Here is a 22382-nt window from a genome sequence, read left to right as displayed (position 1 = left end):
CAGGACAAAACAGCAAGAGCTAAGCAGCACGAGAAGGCCATCACAGACACTAGCAAAGTGCACAGTAACAGTGAAAGACACACTGAATTTAAAGTGAAAATAGCATGGTGACGGCTTCAGTCGGGGAAGTTGACAAATTTGATAGCGCTAATGAAGGCTGGGAATTGTATATCGAGAGGATTGAACTGTATTGTAACGCAAACAACGTGGAGGAGCTGAAGAAAGCCCCCTACGCTTCTTAACTTAAAGGTTGCAAGGGTGTACAGTCTCATACGCAACCTGGCAATCCTTGAAAAGCCAGCAAGCAAGACGTTCAATGAAAATATTACAATTTTACAAAATCACTTGAGCCCTAAACCACGAACAATAGCTGAGAGATCTAGATTTTACAAATGGGACCACTCAAAAAATGATTTCTGAATACATTGCAGAACTGTGCAAACTTTCCCAGTACTGTGACTTTAGAGATGGACTTTCTGACGCATTAGAGGACAGGCTTGTATGTGGCATGCATAGTCAAAGCACTCAAAAGAGGCTACAGTTTGAAAGAGACCAAACCTTAGAATGGGCATTGACCATTGCAATATCTTGAGAGACTGCAGCAAAGGATGCAGCGGAACTACAGAAATGGAGGTTAGAATGTGAAATGCACAAAATGTCCCTGAATGGTGCAAAAAGCCAAAGATGTTATTGATGTGGAAGCCTTCCCATGATGCAAATGACTGTTGGTTCAAAGAAAGAGTCTGCAGAAATTGTCACAGACAAGGTCACAGAGAGAGACTGTGCAAGGCAGACAAAAAACACAATCGAGTGAAAAGTTCCAAACAGAAAACTGAGCAAGTGCACAAAGTTACCAAATGTGAAACAGAGTAAGACAACATAGGGTCTGACAAAGGTGAAGTGTGAACCTAGAACTGCATAGTATTACTGAGTCAGATCACAAAATCATCTGGATCACTATAGATGTGTCTGTTGTAAAACTACAAATGGAGCTGGATACAGGGTCAGCTTTGACCATAATTCCAGAGGCTGACTACAACAGACTGTTTTCCAAGATACCAGAAGAGAAGACCTCAGTAATGCTGAAGACTTACACCGGCAAAAAAGTGTCTCCAAAAGGCAAACTCAAAGTAAATGTGACATACGGTGGCTAAACACACCAGTTAGAGCTTTCTGTATTGAAAAGTGGAGGACCAGCACTTTTCAGATATGAATGGTTGTGAAAAATCCAACTAGACTGGCACTCAATCAAAGCCCTCAGTGTGGCATCAGCAGGTAACAGCAGCCCAAATGGTAGCACCAACCAGAGACTGGCACAGCTGCTTAATGCTGATGAGAAGGTGTTTGAGAAGGGGATCGGTAAACTCAAAGGCATGAAGGTGCAGAAATGAACTGGATGAAACAGTAATACCAAGATTGCATAAAGCACCTCCAGTGCCTTATGTACTATGTCCTAAAGTGGATACTGAACTTCCGAGCTTGGAGGCATCTGGCATTCTCTTCAAGGTTGAGTGGAGTGATTGGGCCACGCCCATTGTCCCGGTGATCAAGAAAGGGAAGGCTGGAGCTGTTCGTATATATGGTGATTTCAAAATGACATCAACCCGGTGTTGCGTCCTGTGCAGATTCCCCTGCCACAAATAGAAGACATTTTTGCATCTTTGGCAAATGGAGAGAGGTTTTTGAAGATTGACAAGCCTATCTGTAAATGGAAATTGAGGAATCAAGCAGGAAGTTCCTCATAATCAACACTCACAAAGGACTGTTCCAGTTTAATCGTCTTGTCTTTGGCGTCGCATCAGCTCCAGCAGTTTGGCAAAGAGCAATGGACCAGGTGCTCCAAGGTATCCCAGGAGCACAATGTTACCTTGATGGCAAAAATGATGAAGAGCCCCTCTAGAACCTGGTAGAGTGCTAACCAGGCTGAGTGAGTACGGTTAGCGTGCAAAGAGAGAGAAATGTGAGTTTTTCAAGAATGAAATCTCATATTGTGGGCATGTCATTGACAAGCATGGCTTACATAAATCACAAGAGAGGATTGAAGCAGTGCTGCAGGCACCGAAATCAGAAAATGTGTCACAACTCGGGTCGTACTTGGGCCTTGTAAACTACTACAACCCATTTCTCCCAAACATTGCTACAGTGCTGCATCCATTGAACACACTGTTACAGACCGGAGCAAAGTGGGAAGGGTCAGAAAGATGTGAAAGAGCATTCAAGGAAACAGAGATTAATAACATCGGATGAACTGCTCATCCAACATGACCCATCCCTGCCTATCATGGTGGTGTGCAATACATCCCTTACGGCATCGGAGCCATTTTGTCACACATTGTGAAAGATTGACCTGACTCCTGATTGTGTTTGCTTCAAGCTCACTGATGAGTGCAGGACACAACTACGCAGAGATTGTCCAAGAGGCCCTTAGTCTAGTATGGGGAATAAAGAAGTCCCAACTCTACCTCTACGGACAAAAGTTTACCCTAGTGACAGATCACCAGGTCCTTGTATCCATTTTCAATCCCAGGAAGGGAATTCCAATGATGACTGCTACCCTGTTACAATGTTGGGCACTATTCCTAGGAGCCCATTCTTATGATATAGAGTTCAAGGGTACCAAACAACACAGAAGTGCCAATGGCTTGTCACCTCTTCCACTATTGGCAACTGAAGAAGAAAAGTCTGTGACCCAGCTGAAGTGTTCCGCACTGCTTTGGTGGACCAGTTAGCGGTAACAAATTCCGAAATACAAACAAGGAATGATACAACATTGTCAAAGGTCTATGAAATCACCATGCAAGGAGGATAGCCAGCTCATGGTAATTTTATGTTTCCAGAGTTCTCTCTGAGACAAAACTAACTGTCGGTATGTCAAAGAATGCTGATGTGTGGATCTCATGTTGTGGTTCCCGCTAAACTGCACACCAGAGTGTTAGAAAATGTGTAAAGAGGACACCTGCGTACAGTCAAGGTGAAGAGTCTCACCCAGGGCTATGAGTGGTGGCCAGGAATAGCTAAACAGATTGAAGACTTGGCTAAAAGCTGTTTGGGATGCCACAAGATTCAAAATGCAACCCGACAGGCACTGCTACACCCGTGGGAGCGGCCATCACAAACACGACAAAGAGTATATATTGACTTTGCTGGGCTATTCACAGACTCCATGTTTCTGATCGCTGTGGATGCTCATTCGAAGTGGCCGGAGGTTATAACAATGAAGTCAACCACCTCAGCAAAGACTGTCTCCACCCTGAGGACTATCTTCACCAGAAGTGGGTTACCAGAACACATTGTGAATGACAACGGACCACAATACACGACAGAAGAATTCCGACTGTTCATGAAGAAAAATGGCATCAGACATTTCAAATCAGCTCCTCACCACCCAGCAACAAATTGGTTATATGAAAGGTTTAACAAGAAGTCCATTAAAACAATGGAGAAGAAGGACATTCCTCTACAGCACAGGGTGAACAACTCAAACATCTGCAACGCTGTTCATGAACAGGAATCTGAGATCTCGCATAGACCTCCTGAAACCAGATCTATAGAGAGAAGGGCAGAATAAGCAGTTCAGCCTGTTGCCATTTGAAGCAGCAAGGAGCTTCAAGATTGTATAGGAAGTCCTACTGCGTGACTAGTGAGAAGACAATTGGACAATTGGCAGGATGGCTACAAGAACTGGACCACTGATGTACACAGTGGATGTTGGAGATCAGACATAGAGACGTCATGTGGACCAGCTACTGGATGATCAACCGAAGAAAACACCTAAGTCGATTGTATCTGACAAGATGGACACATTACAGCCACCAGACTTGCTTCTCAGTGCTGATATCACTCACAGCAACGTGACACCGGAAACCGAGAACGTTGTCTTAGACAAGACACCTGCCAAACCTGATGCTGCTCCACAGGTCCATGGATGTGACGAGAAGACACTGGCAAACCAGATGCCAATCCACAGGGTCAGAGGTGAGATGAGAATGGATCCTGAAAGAAACAGAGTGCCACCCAAAAGTCTGAATCTTTAGAATTGTGAAGTTAGTCATGGACTGTTATTGCAAAAGCATGTTTATTTGGAATATGGGTTTATGGAAGGGAAATTTAATGTTTTGTACATATACAGTTTGATGTTACATTAATCTAAAGGGGGAGGAAGTGTGTTATATGGATCTATTTCTTTTAAAGCAATGACACCCCCCCCCCCCCCCCACCTTAGCACTATATATCGATCTGTTGTCTGTGCATGCACTGTTGTCTACGCATGCACATTGTGTCTCTTGGTGCAATATGAATATACCAGTTATAGCCACCTCCCATGTGTGTGCTTTTACTTAATCAATATGTAGTTGTGCATAGTCACAACGGGGACATACTTAATAAATCCATAATAGAATCAATGAAAGACTGCACCAAGTTGAGTGTTCAGTCAGCGTGCAAACAACAACAAACTGCAAATCAAAAATGAAAGAAATAATAATTATAAATAAATAGGCAATAAATATCAAGAACATGAGATGAAGAGTCCTTGCAAGTGAGCCCATCGGTTGTGGGAGCATTTCAGTGATAGGAAAATAGCTGTTCCTGAACCTTTCAGTGTGGAGCTTCAGGCTTCTATACGTCCTGCCTGACAGTAGCAGTGCGAAGTGGGCTGGAACTGGCATCAGTGAAGTCACTAGTCTGGATGCTTTCTACAGGGCATCTATGCTCAAGTATTTGGTGACCTGCTGAACCTCCTTAAGCCAAGACTGTGCAGCTTAAATGAAGGCATGGAATCCCCATACCAATGACTTCAGATGAGCAGAGAGCCTCTGTGACTGTTTCTTCTCCAGTCAAGGACAATCATTCTGATTCCCATAGCGCCTGGAAGCAGACTAACCCACATTCTCTCTGATTCTTAACTGATTAAAGATCCATTTATAACACAAAACTTTCTAAAGAGAAATTACAACATCCCTATTGAGCCCTGTAAAGTTCTCAGCCACAGCCACTGAACTTGAAGAAGGAACATTCAGCTTGGTATTAAACCGTTGACAGCCTGGGTGAGTCAGGCCCCTGTGTGAACTATAGACAGAGATTGCAATTATGCATCCCAGTGAACACTGCCTGCCCCATCTATGGCTGGGTCTGTAGGTACCATTTTGGCCCATCAGCCACCTTATAACCCACAGAACCAGGGTGGAAGCAAGTCACGCTCAATCCCAAGGGATCACAAAATGAAAATAAGGCTGATTTGGGCCACTAGCCCACTTTGGTTATAACATTTTGGCCAGTTGCCCCAGAGTCAGATCTAATCATGCTCTGACTGCTGACAGCATAATTCCCCTCGATCCATCCAACTTGCCCTACATTATCCTGATATTCTGCACAGTGTATAATGTAGTCTGAGAAATATATCCCTTGGTAAAAGTAACTACAGTGTCACATCAATCGCATGTGTTTGCCTGCAGAATTTATTTCACTGACTTCAATCGGCATATTTAAGTGACAGAGTACTTGCACTGACAGGATTGAATTACATCAAACCAGGTCTTAATTCCTTACTGTACTTCCTCCACCCCATCTGAAATGTGACTTACCTTGGGCAAGGTAAAGAGGCCAACTTAGAGCAAAGAATTTAGAACAGTACAGCTCAGGAAAGGCCCTTCAGCCCATAATGCTAGTGTTGACCATGATGCCAATTTAAACTTAATCCCACCTGCATGTCTCTATCATTCCCTTCACTGCCTGTTTATGCATCTGTCCAAATGCTTCTTAAATGTCACTGTCATTATCAGCTTCCACCACCTCCCCTTGCAACATGTTCTAGGAACCTACCACTCTCTGTCTAAAAGAAACATGCTTCACAACTCTCCTTTAAACTTTCCCCTTTCATCTTAATGCATTTCCACTCTGGGGAAAAGACTCTTTCTCGCTACTCTGTCGCTGCAACTCATAATTTTATCTGCTTCTGTCAAGTTGTCCATCAGCCTCTGATACACCAAGGAAAACAATTTGTTTGTCCATGCTCTCACAACATCCTGGTGAATTTCTTTTGAAACCTCTCCAAAGTTTTCTTATCTTTCCTGTAGCATGGCGATCAGAACTGCACAAAATGCTCCAAATATGGCAGAACCAAAGTTTTATTCAGTTGTAGGAAGACATCCCCCACCCGGTCTTTTAAACTCAAATGATGAAGGCAGTTATGCCATATACCTTCTTTACCACCCTACCCACTTGAGTTGCCACTTTGAAAGAGCTACGTACTTGAATCACAAGATTCCTCTGCATATGGATCCTCCTCAGAGTCTTTACATCTGACCTCCCAACTTCAACACCACACACTTGTCCAGATAGAACTCTGCCCAGCATTTCTCCCCCTTTACCTGTGAATGATATATGCCATTGTATCCTTTGATAATCTTTGTCACCATCAGCAACTCCGCCATTTTGTGTGTCTTCTGCAATTATCACTCCACCTAGGCAAGGCAATTATCACCAAGGCACTTCCCCCTGTCGCCATGCAAAAGGTCGCCCAGAATTGATACTCATTGGCATCAACTCATTTACTCTGGCATTCAGGTACTGGGATTATCCAGCAGTAGTGTTTCATAATACCAAGCAAAAAGACGGTTTCTATCCCACTGTTATAGGCCTCTGAAACAGACCTCGTGTACAATAAAGGTTAACTTTTGATCTTTGCCTGCCTTATCATGGCTCTTGCAATTTATTTTGTCTACATGCTCTGCACTTTCCCTGTAACATTATATTCTGAATTGTGTCAATGCTCTAACTTTTGTATGAACATGATATACATAGTTCTGCATGGAATGATCTGTCCTGGATAGCATGTAAACAAAAGTTTTTCACACTATCTTGGCACGTGAAAATAATAAACCTGATGTAGGGTGCTGACCCAATAGATCAACAGTTCCTTTCCCCCTCGTGTGCTAAAAGATAAACGCTTGATTTCCCAGTCTACTTCACCATGACACTTGCAGTTTCTCTACGTGCTCTGCACTTCCACTGTAACTGCAACACGATGTTCTGCAGAAACACTAGAAAGTCTGCAGATGCTGGAAATCCAGAGCAACACACACAAAATGCTGGAGAAACAGAGCAGATCAGGCAGCATCGATGGAACTCAATGAACAGTCAACGTTTTGGGCTGAGACCCTTCTTCAGGACTGCATGGAAAGGGGGAAGATGACAGAGTATAAAAGATGAGGGGGGGAGGGGGGACTAGCTAGAAGGTGGTAGATGAAGCCAAGTGGGTGGGAAAGATTATGGGCTGGAAAAGAAGGAATCTAAAAGGAGAAGAGAGTGGATCAGAGGAGAAAGAGGAGGGGAACCAGGGAGAGGTGATAGGCAGGTGAGAAAAGGTAAGAGGCCAGAGTGGAGAACAGAAGAAAAGGGGAGGAGGAGGTAAAAATATGAGAAATTGATATTCATGCCATCAGGTTGGAGGCTACCCCAATGAAATATAAGGCATTGCTCCTCCACCCTGAGGGTGGCTTGCTCTTGGCACAAGAGGAGGTCAGGTACCAACATGTCGGAGCGGGGATGGGAATCAGAATTAAACTGATTGGCCACTGGGAAGTTTTGATTTTGGCTGATGGAGGGGAGGCGCTGCACTTTATCTTCTTTTCACTGCTTTGAAGTACTTTGGTATGGGACGATCTGTCTGATTGGCACGCACACAAAAGCTTTCTACTGTATCTCAGTGCATGTGACAATAAATCAGTTACCAATTCTCATCAGTGCGACCGGCCACTGATGGAACTGCTGAACCCATAACGGCTTCCGTTAATAACTCAAACCCTTTCATCAACATTCCCTCAATTTGCAGGTTGTTCTCGGCCACAAGAAAAATTTGCTCATGGTGAATACCGTGTTTCCAGGAAGCATACATCTCTTCTGTGTCCCAGCAAGGCTACACTGCAGGACATTTTCAGCAGCCAGCACTGCTTTGAGGGAAGGGTTGAGAAAAGTAATTCACAGAAGCATAACGCACCTCACAGTGTTTTCACCCCACTCAGGACATCTGGAGATGATCAATATACTCCATCTCTGAACTGTAGCTCCATTAGAGAACACATGGTAATCTATGACCCCTGAACCAAGAACTGCTGTGGACAGATCCATATGCTGAACCATTTCCCTCGTCAGCAAGCAATAGCAGACAGTGATTATTAGGACGATGGCGCCTAACGACGACTCCTTTGCTTGCATCTTCAGAAACAGCTCTATTTCTATCTTTAATATCACTTTTTTTTCCTTTTTCATGTTTCTGTTGAAGACCTTGACCTGGAGTTACACGCTGACTTCAGTTCTTTGTGGAAACGGGACCCCCTCTCAAGCCCTCACGACCGACCGCTTTTCGATATGCCAAGGACGCAGCCTGGATGACTAGCGTGCCTTCAAGGTGCCGGATTTTCGTGGATCTGGAGGTGGGCAGATTCAAGGCCGGTGCCACTGCCTGGTGTGTCGTGGGAGACGGAAAATTGAGTACACAGGCTAGCTGCTGGCGGTGTGCCCAGAGACACGAGTCTTTGGGCACAGAGCTTGTAAAAAGCGACGCAATAGTCTTTTAACACTATCAATTGGCAAGTTGTTTAGTTATGTCTCCCCTCTCGCTGTGAAACGGGGACACCCCTTTTTCCCTTATTAGGGAGGGAGAGAGCCCTTATCTTCATTTTAATAAGAAAATATTGATGTAGAATGAGCCATTATTACCTGTATTGTAAACTAATGTGAAGTTATATATGCACCTCCCTCTTTTTGAAATGTTTTGGTAATGTTCTACAGTTGCTTATAAAGTTCAAGTTCAAAGTACATTTATCATCAAAATATGTATACGTTATACAACCTTGATGTTCGTCCCCATACAGACAGTCACAAAACAAAGAAGCCCAAAAGAACCCATAAAAAAATTTTGCTAACACCGAATGTGCAGAGGGAAAAAAGAACAAATCATGCAAAAAAATAAAAGTAAGCAAATAGCATTCAGAACAAAAGTGAGTCTGCAGACAAGAAACCTGGAGCAGGCCACAGCCTCAGTTCAGTACAGAGCTGAGTAAGTATCGCAGAGCAGGGAGCAGAACCGGCTTAATCCTCGCCTCTGCTCTTGACACCCTGTCCTATCAGTCTGGCCCAGCACTTAAATCATCCAGACATCGAGTTGTTCCCTCATTTTAGGACCCAGGCCCTGTTGCTTCAATATGCTCTGGGCCTGGACCCAGCTGCCTTATCTTGGTCTGTATCCAACCCTTCCAAACTGGCCTGGCGCTTAGATTGATCAAACCTTGGGTCTTCTCTTCCTCTCGATGTTGGTGGACAAGCCCTGCCCCAATTCTTCCTCGCCTCCGCTTACCTAGATTCCCATTTCTTGCATTTAATCCTTGATTTTTAATCTCTCAGCTCTAACCTGTGTATGCTTTGGAGTCATAATCAAATGCGTCCATATACTGTGACACCTTATGGGTGAAAAAGTTGCCCCACAAGTTCTTTTTAAAATTCCCCCAGACAGACAGGTTGGTTCAATGACATGGAGGGAGTTCTCTACGCTCTTAGCTTGTTTTTGGACTGCTCTTCACAATGAAGAAGAGAACAAGAATAAGTGAAATGACAAATACAAGAGATTGTGTGCACGGGGAAGATCCTGAGCAACACCCACAAAATGTTGGAGGAACTCAGCAGCATTCATGTAGGGGAATAAATAGTCGGCATTTCAGGGTGAGACCCTTCATCAGGATTGAAAAGAAATGGGCCTGAAGCCAGAATAAGAAGGTGTGGGTAGGGAGAGGTGTACAAGCTGACAGGTGATAGGTGAGACTGGGAGAGGTTGAAGGTGAGTGGTGAGGGGGACTGAAATGAGAAGCTGGGAGATGATAGATGAAGGAAATAAAGGGCTGAGAAGAAAGAGTCTAAGGAGCAGAGTGGAACAAAGGGAAGGTGGAGGGGAACCAGAGGGAGGTGACGGGCAAGTGAAGAAAAGAGAAGGAGAGAGAGGGTAACCAGAATGGGGTATAGAAAAAGAGAGAAGGGGAGAGGTGAAAAAATACCAGAAATTAGTAAAATCAATGTTCATGCCGTCAGGTTTGGTGACATGATGTGAGGGTTCTCTGGTTTTAACTTCTATTAAATTGGTCTAGTGTCACATATATCAAGGCGGGATACAGTGAGAAACAATGTCACATGACTTTGTGTGTGCTGTCCAGGTTTGTACTTTTCATAATTTAGTTCAATTTAGTTTCATTTGTCTGGTATATACACATGACCTTGTACGTGGCCTGCAGTACTTTGACAGCAAAGGTTTCTTTCTAGTTCATAATTTCAAGTTTACGAGGGAATTAAATGCGCAGGCTCTGGGGAGAGAGCTGAGAAGTGGCATTGACTGGATTGTTGTAAAGAGAACCAGCACCACCAGCCACATCAACCGTGTGCTGGAGTTATCTCTCTCTCTCACAAGCCTCCCCCACGTATCTACAGAAAAATTCGAATAACTTGGCACACTAGGAACCTCCATGGTGCAGGACTGATAGATTTCCCAAAACAATTTGATATTATCAATATCCCAACATAGTTTTAATTCTTTATTTTTAAATTTATGCTGTATTATAAACATTTTCCAGTGAGCTTTTTATTTATCTAATGAGATACAGCGTAGAACAGACCCTACCAGCTTTCGAGCCAAGCCGCCCTGATGTAATCCTAGCCGAATCACAGGACAATTTACAGTGGCCAATTAACCTACCAACCAGTAGGTCTTTGGGCTGTGGGAGGAAACCCACGACGTCATGAGGAGAACGGACAAGCAGCAGTGGGAATTGAACTTGAATCGTCTGTACTGTAAAGCGTTGCGCTGACCACTACGCTACCATGCCACCTATGGAATACTGACCTAGGCTGTCCACGCTCTCCGTAAGGTGCTGGTTGTAGCAGCTTCTACCTGATTACAGAAACATGGAAGTTAAGAACAGATGGTGTCCATTGGAGCTAGATATAACAGCAAACAGAAAGTGGTCTCCCTGGAAATGTACTCTATAAGCATAGTGCCCCTACATCCAGAGAGCCTTTTGATCCTGTGAAAACAGCACCAGTGGATCTCCAGAAAGGCACTCTGTTTACACAGCTGTAGGAGATCTAGTTTACTGAATGGACAATGTGCGCCTCACCCTTCACAGAACAAGAGAAACCGCACATTTTACCATTACAGAAAATCCGAGTCTTTCTCACAGCTAAAGGCAAACTGGTAGTTCTGCTTCAGAATCAGTTTTATGACTGCAATGTAAATTACTGGCAGATTTAGACTTATGGCATTTAATAGCGGTGTGGTTAATGCGCAAACCCTCACAGCTGTGCTGTGCATTTAAAAAATGCAGGAACTGTGTTTAACAAATGATCAGCAGACTTATGTCTCTTTGGTGGTTTCAATATACAGTACAGTTAAAATTCAGGAATCTATTATCACTGCACATTTGCAGCATTCCAGAACTCTGGACAGTTCTTCAATTCAGGAAATGAATGTTCCCACGTTTTGGAGTAATGGACTCTGGCAGTTCCATTGTGAGTACTGTACAGCTATCGGGGACATCGACAACGGGCAAAGTCTCAGAAAGGCATCAGGTGCCGATGGATTAGGATCATGCCTTCTACTCGTTGGACATACAGGAGTCCTTTTGTTGTGTGAGTTATGTTAGTTTAAATTTATGTTATGTTTGTCAGGTTAGCTGCTCAAAGCTGATTTCCATTGCATTTAACCCCTGTGTAGGCGTGCCAATGGCAATAATCTTGAATTTGTTGGAATCTGGAGCAATGCCAACCCTCTGGAGGAACTTAGCGAAACAGTACCTGTGAAAGGAGAGGAAGAGGGAAGGAAAGGAATTCCTTTCTCCCCCACAGATGCTTATCAGCCCACTGAATTCCACCAGCAGAATGCTTGCTGTTTTCCAATTCAAGAAACCGTTATTGCTGTATTGATGCAGTATTCTAGCACTCCAGTTTTCCAGCACTCCACACAGCTTCCCAGTACTCCAGACAGTGTTCCAGCACTCCGTTTCCCAGTACTCCAGTGTTCCAGCACTCCAAACAGTTTCCCAGTACTCCCGACAGTGTTCCAGCACTCCAGTTTCCCAGTACTCCAGTGTTCCAGCACTCCAAACAGTTTCCCAGTACTCCAGACAGTGTTCCAGCACTCCGTTTCCCAGTACTCCAGTGTTCCAGCACTCCAAACAGTTTCCCAGTACTCCCGACAGTGTTCCAGCACTCCAGTTTCCGAGTACTCCGGTGTTCCAGCACTCCCATTCCCCAGTACTCCAGTGTTCCAGCACTCCAAACAATTTCCCAGTACTCCCGACAGTGTTCCAGCACTCCATTTCCCAGTACTCCAGTGTTCCAGCACTCCAAACAGTTTCCCAGTACTCCAGACAGTGTTGCAGCACTCCCATTCCCCAGTACTCTAGAAGTGTTCTAGGACTCCAGTTTCCAAGTACTCCAGACAGTGTTCCAGCACTCCCATTCCCCAGTACTCCCGACAGTGTTCCAGCACTCCGTTTGCCAGTACTCCAGTGTTCCAGCAATCCAGTTTCCATGTACTCCCGACAGTGTTCCAGCACTCCGTTTGCCAGTACTCCAGTGTTCCAGCACTCCAAACAGTTTCCCAGTACTCCCGACAGTGTTTCAGCACTCCATTTCCCAGTACTCCAGACAGTGTTCCAGCACTCCAGTTTCCGAGTACTCCAGACAGTGTTCCAGCACTCCAATTCCCCAGTACTCCAGACAATGTTCCAGCACTCCAAGTTTCCGAGTACTCCTGACAGTGTTCCAGCACTCCAATTCCCCAGTACTTCAGACAGTGTTCCAGCACTCCAGTTTCCGAGTACTCCAGTGTTCCAGCACTCCCATTCCCCAGTACTCCAGAGTTCCAGCACTCCATTTCCCAGTACTCCAGACAGTGTTCCAGCACTCCAAACAGTTTCCCAGTACTCCAGTGTTCCAGCACTCCAAACAGTTTCCCAGTACTCCCGACAGTGTTCCAGCACTCCATTTCCCAGTACTCCAGACAGTGTTCCAGCACTCCAGTTTCCGAGTACTCCAGACAGTGTTCCAGCACTCCAATTCCCCAGTACTCCAGACAGTGTTCCAGCACTCCAGTTTCCGAGTACTCCAGTGTTCCAGCACTCCCATTCCCCAGTACTCCAGACAGTGTTCCAGCACTCCAAACAGTTTCCCAGTACTCCAGTGTTCCAGCACTCCATTTCCCAGTACTCCAGACAGTGTTCCAGCACTCCAAACAGTTTCCCAGTACTCCAGTGTTCCAGCACTCCATTTCCCAGTACTCCAGACAGTGTTCCAGCACTCCAAACAGTTTCCCAGTACTCCAGTGTTCCAGCACTCCAAACAGTTACCCAGTACTCCCGACAGTGTTCCAGCACTCCCATTCCCCAGTACTCCAGTGTTCCAGCACTCCAAACAGTTACCCAGTACTCCAGTGTTCCAGCACTCCAAACAGTTTCCCAGTACTCCAGACAGTGTTCCAGCACTCCAAACAGTTACCCAGTACTCCAGTGTTCCAGCGCTCCATTTCCCAGGACTCCAGTCAGTGTTCCAGCACTCCAAACAGATTCCCAGTACTCCAGTGTTCCAGCAATCCAGTTTCCAAGTACTCCCAACAGTGTTCCAGCACTCCGTTTCCCAGTACTTCCGTGTTCCAGCACTCCAAACAGTTTCCCAGTACTTCCGACAGTGTTCCAGCACTCCAGTTTCTGAGTACTCCAGACAATGTTCCAGCACTCCCATTCCCCGGTACTCCAGACAGTGTTCCAGCACTCCAGTTTCCGAGTACTCCAGACAGTGTTCCAGCACTCCAATTCCCCAGTAGTCCAGAGTTCCAGCACTCCAAACAGTTTCCCAGTACTCCAGTGTTCCAGCACTCCAAACAGTTTCCCAGTACTCCCGACAGTGTTCCAGCACTCCCATTCCCCAGTACTCCAGTGTTCCAGCACTCCAAACAGTTTCCCAGTACTCCAGTGTTCCAGCACTCCAAACAGTTTCCCAGTACTCCCGACAGTGTTCCAGCACTCCATTTCCCAGTACTCCAGACAGTGTTCCAGCACTCCAGTTTCCGAGTACTCCAGACAGTGTTCCAGCACTCCAATTCCCCAGTACTCCAGACAGTGTTCCAGCACTCCAGTTTCCGAGTACTCCAGTGTTCCAGCACTCCCATTCCCCAGTACTCCAGACAGTGTTCCAGCACTCCAAACAGTTTCCCAGTACTCCAGTGTTCCAGCACTCCATTTCCCAGTACTCCAGACAGTGTTCCAGCACTCCAAACAGTTACCCAGTACTCCAGTGTTCCAGCACTCCATTTCCCAGTACTCCAGACAGTGTTCCAGCACTCCAAACAGTTTCCCAGTACTCCAGTGTTCCAGCACTCCAAACAGTTACCCAGTACTCCAGTGTTCCAGCACTCCAAACAGTTACCCAGTACTCCAGTGTTCCAGCGCTCCATTTCCCAGGACGCCAGTCAGTGTTCCAGCACTCCAAACAGTTTCCCAGTACTCCAGTGTTCCAGCAATCCAGTTTCCAAGTACTCCCGACAGTGTTCCAGCACTCCGTTTCCCAGTACTTCAGTGTTCCAGCACTCCAAACAGTTTCCCAGTACTCCAGTGTTCCAGCAATCCAGTTTCCAAGTACTCCCGACAGTGTTCCAGCACTCCATTTCCCAGTACTCCAGACAGTGTTCCAGCACTCCAGTTTGTGAGTACTCCAGACAGTGTTCCAGCACTCCCATTCCCCAGTACTCCAGACAGTGTTCCAGCACTCCAGTTTCCGAGTACTCCAGACAGTGTTCCAGCACTCCAATTCCCCAGTACTCCAGAGTTCCAACACTCCAAACAGTTTCCCAGTTCTCCAGTGTTCCAGCACTCCAAACAGTTTCCCAGTACTCCAGACAGTGTTCCAGCACTCCCATTCCCCAGTACTCCAGTGTTCCAGCAATCCCATTCCACAGTACTCGAGTGTTCAAGCACTCCAAACAGTTTCCCAGTACTCCCGACAGTGTTCCAGCACTCCAATTCCCCAGTACTCCAGACAGTGTTCCAGCACTACAAACAGTTTCCCAGTACTCCAGTGTACCAGCATTCCGAACAGTTTCCCAGTACTCCAGTGTTCAAGCACTCCAAACAGTTTCCCAGTACTCCCGACAGTGTTCCAGCACTCCAATTCCCCAGTACTCCAGAGAGTGTTCCAGCACTCCAAACAGTTTCCCAGTACTCCAGTGTTCCAGCACTCCAAACAGTTACCCAGTACTCCAGTGTTGCAGCACTCCAAACAGTTTCATAGTACTCCAGTGTTCCAGCACTCCCATTCCCCAGTACTCCAGTGTTCCAGCAATCCAAACAGTTTCCCAGTACTCCAGACAGTGTTCCAGCACTCCAGTTTCCGAGTACTCCAGACTGTGTTCCAGCACTCCAGTTTCCGCGTACTCCAGACAGTGTTCCAGCACTCCAAACAGTTTCCCAGTACTCCAGACAGTGTTCCAGCACTCCAATTCCCCAGTACTCCAGACAGTGTTCCAGCACTCCAGTTTCCGAGTACACCAGACAGTGTTCCAGCACTCCCATTCCCCAGTACTCCAGTGTTCCAGTACTCCAGTTTCCCAGTACTCCCGACAGTGTTCCAGCACTCCCATTCCCCAGTACTCCAGTGTTCCAGCACTCCCATTCCTCAGTACTCCGGTGTTCCAGCACTCCAAACAGTTTCCCAGTACTCCAGACAGTGTTCCAGCAATCCAAACAGTTTCCCAGTACTCCAGTGTTCCAGCACTCCAAACAGTTACCCAGTACTCCAGTGTTCCAGCACTCCAAACAGTTTCCCAGTACTCCAGTGTTCCAGTACTCCCATTCCCCAGTACTCCAGTGTTCCAGCACTCCAAACAGTTTCCCAGTACTCTAGACAGTGTTCCAGCACTCCAGTTTCCGAGTACTCCAGACTGTGTTCCATCACTCCAAACAGTTTCCCAGTACTCCAGACAGTATTCCAGCACTCCAATTCCCCAGTACTCCAGACAGTGTTCCAACACTCCAATTCCCCAGTACTCCAGACAGTGTTCCAGCACATCAATTCCCCAGTACTCCAGACAGTGCTCCAGCACTCCAGTTTCTCAGTACTCCAGACAGTGTTCCAGCACTCCAGTTTCCGAGTACTCCAGACTGTGTTCCATCACTCCAAACAGTTTCCCAGTACTCCAGACAGTGTTCCAGCACTCCAATTCCCCAGTACTCCAGACAGTGTTCCAGCACTCCAATTCCCCAGTACTCCAGACAGTGTTCCAGCACATCAATTCCCCAGTACTCCAGACAGTGCTCCAGCACTCCAGTTTCTCAGTACTCCAGACAGTGTTCCAGCACTCCATTTCCCAGTTCTCCAGTGTTCCAGCACTCCAAACAGTTACCCAGTACTCCAGTGTTCCAGCACTCCAAACAGTTTCCCAGTACTCCAGTCTTCCAGTACTCCCATTCCCCAGTACTCCAGTGTTCCAGCACTCCAAACAGTTTCCCAGTACTCCAGACAGTGTTCCAGCACTCCCATTCCCCAGTACTCCAGTGTTCCAGCACTCCAAACATTTTCCCAGTACTCCAGTGTTCCAGTACTCCCATTCCCCAGTACTCCAGTGTTCCAGCACTCCAAACAGTTTCCCAGTACTCCAGACAGTGTTCCAGCACTCCCATTCCCCAGTACTCCAGTGTTCCAGCACTCCAAACAGTTTCCCAGTACTCCAGTGTTCCAGCACTCCCATTCCCCAGTACTCCAGTGTTCCAGCACTCCCATTCCACGGTACTCCAGACAGTGTTCCAGCACTACAAACAGTTTCCCAGTACTCCAGTGTTCCAGCACTCCAAACAGTTTCCCAGTACTCCCGACAGGGTTCAAGCACTCCATTTCCCAGTACTCCAGACATTGTTCCAGCACTCCAGTTTCCGACTACTCCAGACAGTGTTCCAGCACTCCAATTCCCCAGTACTCCAGACAGTGTTCCAGCACTCCAGTTTCCGAGTACTCCAGTGTTCCAGCACTCCCATTCCCCAGTACTCCAGACAGTGTTCCAGCACTCCAAACAGTTTCCCAGTACTCCAGTGTTCCAGCACTCCATTTCCCAGTACTCCAGACAGTGTTCCAGCACTCCAAACAGTTTCCCAGTACTCCAGTGTTCCAGCACTCCATTTCCCATTACTCCAGACAGTGTTCCAGCACTCCAAACAGTTTCCCATTACTCCAGTGTTCCAGCACTCCAAACAGTTACCCAGTACTCCAGTGTTCCAGCAATCCAGTTTCCATGTACTCCCGACAGTGTTCCAGCACTCCGTTTCCCAGTACTTCAGTGTTCCAGCACTCCAAACAGTTTCCCAGTACTCCAGACAGTGTTCCAGCACTCCAGTTTGTGAGTACTCCAGACAGTGTTCCAGCACTCCCATTCCCCAGTACTCCAGACAGTGTTCCAGCAATCCAGTTTCCAAGTACTCCCAACAGTGTTCCAGCACTCCGTTTCCCAGTACTTCCGTGTTCCAGCACTCCAAACAGTTTCCCAGTACTTCCGACAGTGTTCCAGCACTCCAGTTTCTGAGTACTCCAGACAATGTTCCAGCACTCCCATTCCCCGGTACTCCAGACAGTGTTCCAGCACTCCAGTTTCCGAGTACTCCAGACAGTGTTCCAGCACTCCAATTCCCCAGTAGTCCAGAGTTCCAGCACTCCAAACAGTTTCCCAGTACTCCAGTGTTCCAGCACTCCAAACAGTTTCCCAGTACTCCCGACAGTGTTCCAGCACTCCCATTCCCCAGTACTCCAGTGTTCCAGCACTCCAAACAGTTTCCCAGTACTCCAGTGTTCCAGCACTCCAAACAGTTTCCCAGTACTCCCGACAGTGTTCCAGCACTCCATTTCCCAGTACTCCAGACAGTGTTCCAGCACTCCAGTTTCCGAGTACTCCAGACAGTGTTCCAGCACTCCAATTCCCCAGTACTCCAGACAGTGTTCCAGCACTCCAGTTTCCGAGTACTCCAGTGTTCCAGCACTCCCATTCCCCAGTACTCCAGACAGTGTTCCAGCACTCCAAACAGTTTCCCAGTACTCCAGTGTTCCAGCACTCCATTTCCCAGTACTCCAGACAGTGTTCCAGCACTCCAAACAGTTACCCAGTACTCCAGTGTTCCAGCACTCCATTTCCCAGTACTCCAGACAGTGTTCCAGCACTCCAAACAGTTTCCCAGTACTCCAGTGTTCCAGCACTCCAAACAGTTACCCAGTACTCCAGTGTTCCAGCACTCCAAACAGTTACCCAGTACTCCAGTGTTCCAGCGCTCCATTTCCCAGGACGCCAGTCAGTGTTCCAGCACTCCAAGCAGTTTCCCAGTACTCCAGTGTTCCAGCAATCCAGTTTCCAAGTACTCCCGACAGTGTTCCAGCACTCCGTTTCCCAGTACTTCAGTGTTCCAGCACTCCAAACAGTTTCCCAGTACTCCAGTGTTCCAGCAATCCAGTTTCCAAGTACTCCCGACAGTGTTCCAGCACTCCATTTCCCAGTACTCCAGACAGTGTTCCAGCACTCCAGTTTGTGAGTACTCCAGACAGTGTTCCAGCACTCCCATTCCCCAGTACTCCAGACAGTGTTCCAGCACTCCAGTTTCCGAGTACTCCAGACAGTGTTCCAGCACTCCAATTCCCCAGTACTCCAGAGTTCCAACACTCCAAACAGTTTCCCAGTTCTCCAGTGTTCCAGCACTCCAAACAGTTTCCCAGTACTCCAGACAGTGTTCCAGCACTCCCATTCCCCAGTACTCCAGTGTTCCAGCAATCCCATTCCACAGTACTCGAGTGTTCAAGCACTCCAAACAGTTTCCCAGTACTCCCGACAGTGTTCCAGCACTCCAATTCCCCAGTACTCCAGACAGTGTTCCAGCACTACAAACAGTTTCCCAGTACTCCAGTGTACCAGCACTCCGAACAGTTTCCCAGTACTCCAGTGTTCAAGCACTCCAAACAGTTTCCCAGTACTCCCGACAGTGTTCCAGCACTCCAATTCCCCAGTACTCCAGAGAGTGTTCCAGCACTCCAAACAGTTTCCCAGTACTCCAGTGTTCCAGCACTCCAAACAGTTACCCAGTACTCCAGTGTTGCAGCACTCCAAACAGTTTCATAGTACTCCAGTGTTCCAGCACTCCCATTCCCCAGTACTCCAGTGTTCCAGCAATCCAAACAGTTTCCCAGTACTCCAGACAGTGTTCCAGCACTCCAGTTTCCGAGTACTCCAGACTGTGTTCCAGCACTCCAGTTTCCGCGTACTCCAGACAGTGTTCCAGCACTCCAAACAGTTTCCCAGTACTCCAGACAGTGTTCCAGCACTCCAATTCCCCAGTACTCCAGACAGTGTTCCAGCACTCCAGTTTCCGAGTACACCAGACAGTGTTCCAGCACTCCCATTCCCCAGTACTCCAGTGTTCCAGTACTCCAGTTTCCCAGTACTCCCGACAGTGTTCCAGCACTCCCATTCCCCAGTACTCCAGTGTTCCAGCACTCCCATTCCTCAGTACTCCGGTGTTCCAGCACTCCAAACAGTTTCCCAGTACTCCAGACAGTGTTCCAGCAATCCAAACAGTTTCCCAGTACTCCAGTGTTCCAGCACTCCAAACAGTTACCCAGTACTCCAGTGTTCCAGCACTCCAAACAGTTTCCCAGTACTCCAGTGTTCCAGTACTCCCATTCCCCAGTACTCCAGTGTTCCAGCACTCCAAACAGTTTCCCAGTACTCTAGACAGTGTTCCAGCACTCCAGTTTCCGAGTACTCCAGACTGTGTTCCATCACTCCAAACAGTTTCCCAGTACTCCAGACAGTATTCCAGCACTCCAATTCCCCAGTACTCCAGACAGTGTTCCAACACTCCAATTCCCCAGTACTCCAGACAGTGTTCCAGCACATCAATTCCCCAGTACTCCAGACAGTGCTCCAGCACTCCAGTTTCTCAGTACTCCAGACAGTGTTCCAGCACTCCAGTTTCCGAGTACTCCAGACTGTGTTCCATCACTCCAAACAGTTTCCCAGTACTCCAGACAGTGTTCCAGCACTCCAATTCCCCAGTACTCCAGACAGTGTTCCAGCACTCCAATTCCCCAGTACTCCAGACAGTGTTCCAGCACATCAATTCCCCAGTACTCCAGACAGTGCTCCAGCACTCCAGTTTCTCAGTACTCCAGACAGTGTTCCAGCACTCCATTTCCCAGTTCTCCAGTGTTCCAGCACTCCAAACAGTTACCCAGTACTCCAGTGTTCCAGCACTCCAAACAGTTTCCCAGTACTCCAGTCTTCCAGTACTCCCATTCCCCAGTACTCCAGTGTTCCAGCACTCCAAACAGTTTCCCAGTACTCCAGACAGTGTTCCAGCACTCCCATTCCCCGGTACTCCAGTGTTCCAGCACTCCAAACATTTTCCCAGTACTCCAGTGTTCCAGTACTCCCATTCCCCAGTACTCCAGTGTTCCAGCACTCCAAACAGTTTCCCAGTACTCCAGACAGTGTTCCAGCACTCCCATTCCCCAGTACTCCAGTGTTCCAGCACTCCAAACAGTTTCCCAGTACTCCAGTGTTCCAGCACTCCCATTCCCCAGTACTCCAGTGTTCCAGCACTCCCATTCCACGGTACTCCAGACAGTGTTCCAGCACTACAAACAGTTTCCCAGTACTCCAGTGTTCCAGCACTCCAAACAGTTTCCCAGTACTCCCGACAGGGTTCAAGCACTCCATTTCCCAGTACTCCAGACATTGTTCCAGCACTCCAGTTTCCGACTACTCCAGACAGTGTTCCAGCACTCCAATTCCCCAGTACTCCAGACAGTGTTCCAGCACTCCAGTTTCCGAGTACTCCAGTGTTCCAGCACTCCCATTCCCCAGTACTCCAGACAGTGTTCCAGCACTCCAAACAGTTTCCCAGTACTCCAGTGTTCCAGCACTCCATTTCCCAGTACTCCAGACAGTGTTCCAGCACTCCAAACAGTTTCCCAGTACTCCAGTGTTCCAGCACTCCATTTCCCATTACTCCAGACAGTGTTCCAGCACTCCAAACAGTTTCCCATTACTCCAGTGTTCCAGCACTCCAAACAGTTACCCAGTACTCCAGTGTTCCAGCAATCCAGTTTCCATGTACTCCCGACAGTGTTCCAGCACTCCGTTTCCCAGTACTTCAGTGTTCCAGCACTCCAAACAGTTTCCCAGTACTCCAGACAGTGTTCCAGCACTCCAGTTTGTGAGTACTCCAGACAGTGTTCCAGCACTCCCATTCCCCAGTACTCCAGACAGTGTTCCAGCACTCCAGTTTCCGAGTACTCCAGACAGTGTTCCAGCACTCCAATTCCCCAGTACTCCAGAGTTTCAACACTCCAAACAGTTTCCCATTTCTCCAGTGTCCCAGCACTCCAAACAGTTTCCCAGTACTCCAGACAGTGTTCCAGCACTCCCATTCCCCAGTACTCCAGTGCTCCAGCAATCCCATTCCACAGTACTCGAGTGTTCAAGCACTCCAAACAGTTTCCCAGTACTCCCGACAGTGTTCCAGCACTCCAATTCCCCAGTACTCCAGACAGTGTTCCAGCACTACAAACAGTTTCCCAGTACTCCAGTGTTCCAGCAATCCAAACAGTTTCCCAGTACTCCAGTGTTCCAGTACTCCCATTCCCGTACTCCAGTGTTCCAGCACGCCAAACAGTTTCCCAGTACTCCAGACAGTGTTCCAGCACTCCAGTTTCCGAGTACTCCAGACTGTGTTCCATCACTCCAAACAGTTTCCCAGTACTCCAGACAGTGTTCCAGCACTCCAATTCCCCAGTACTCCAGACAGTGTTCCAGCACATCAATTCCCCAGTACTCCAGACAGTGCTCCAGCACTCCAGTTTCTCAGTACTCCAGACAGTGTTCCAGTACTCCATTTCCCAGTTCTCCAGTGTTCCAGCACTCCAAACAGTTTCCCAGTACGCCAGACAGTGTTCCATCACTCCAATTTCTGAGTACTCCAGACAGTGTTCCAGCACTCCAATTCCCCAGTACTCCAGACAGTGTTCCAGCACTCCAGTTTCTCAGTACTCCAGTGTTCCAGCACTCCAAACAGATTCCCAGTACTCCAGATAGTGTTCCAGCACTCCAGTTTCATATTACTCCAGATAGTGTTCCAGCACTCCAGTTTCTGAGTACTCCAGACAGTGTTCTAGCACTCCAATTCCCGAGTACTCCAGAGTTCCAGCACTCCAAACAGTTTCCCAGTACTCCAGACAGTGTTCCAGCACACCAATTCCCCAGTACTCCAGTGTTCCTGCACTCCAAACAGTTTCAAAGTACTCCAGTATTACAGCAC

This window comes from Hemitrygon akajei, chromosome 9, assembly GCF_048418815.1.
Source record: "Hemitrygon akajei chromosome 9, sHemAka1.3, whole genome shotgun sequence".
Lineage (NCBI taxonomy): Eukaryota > Metazoa > Chordata > Chondrichthyes > Myliobatiformes > Dasyatidae > Hemitrygon > Hemitrygon akajei.
The sequence above is the reverse complement of the archived record's forward strand: the minus strand, read 5'-3'. Positions refer to the sequence as shown.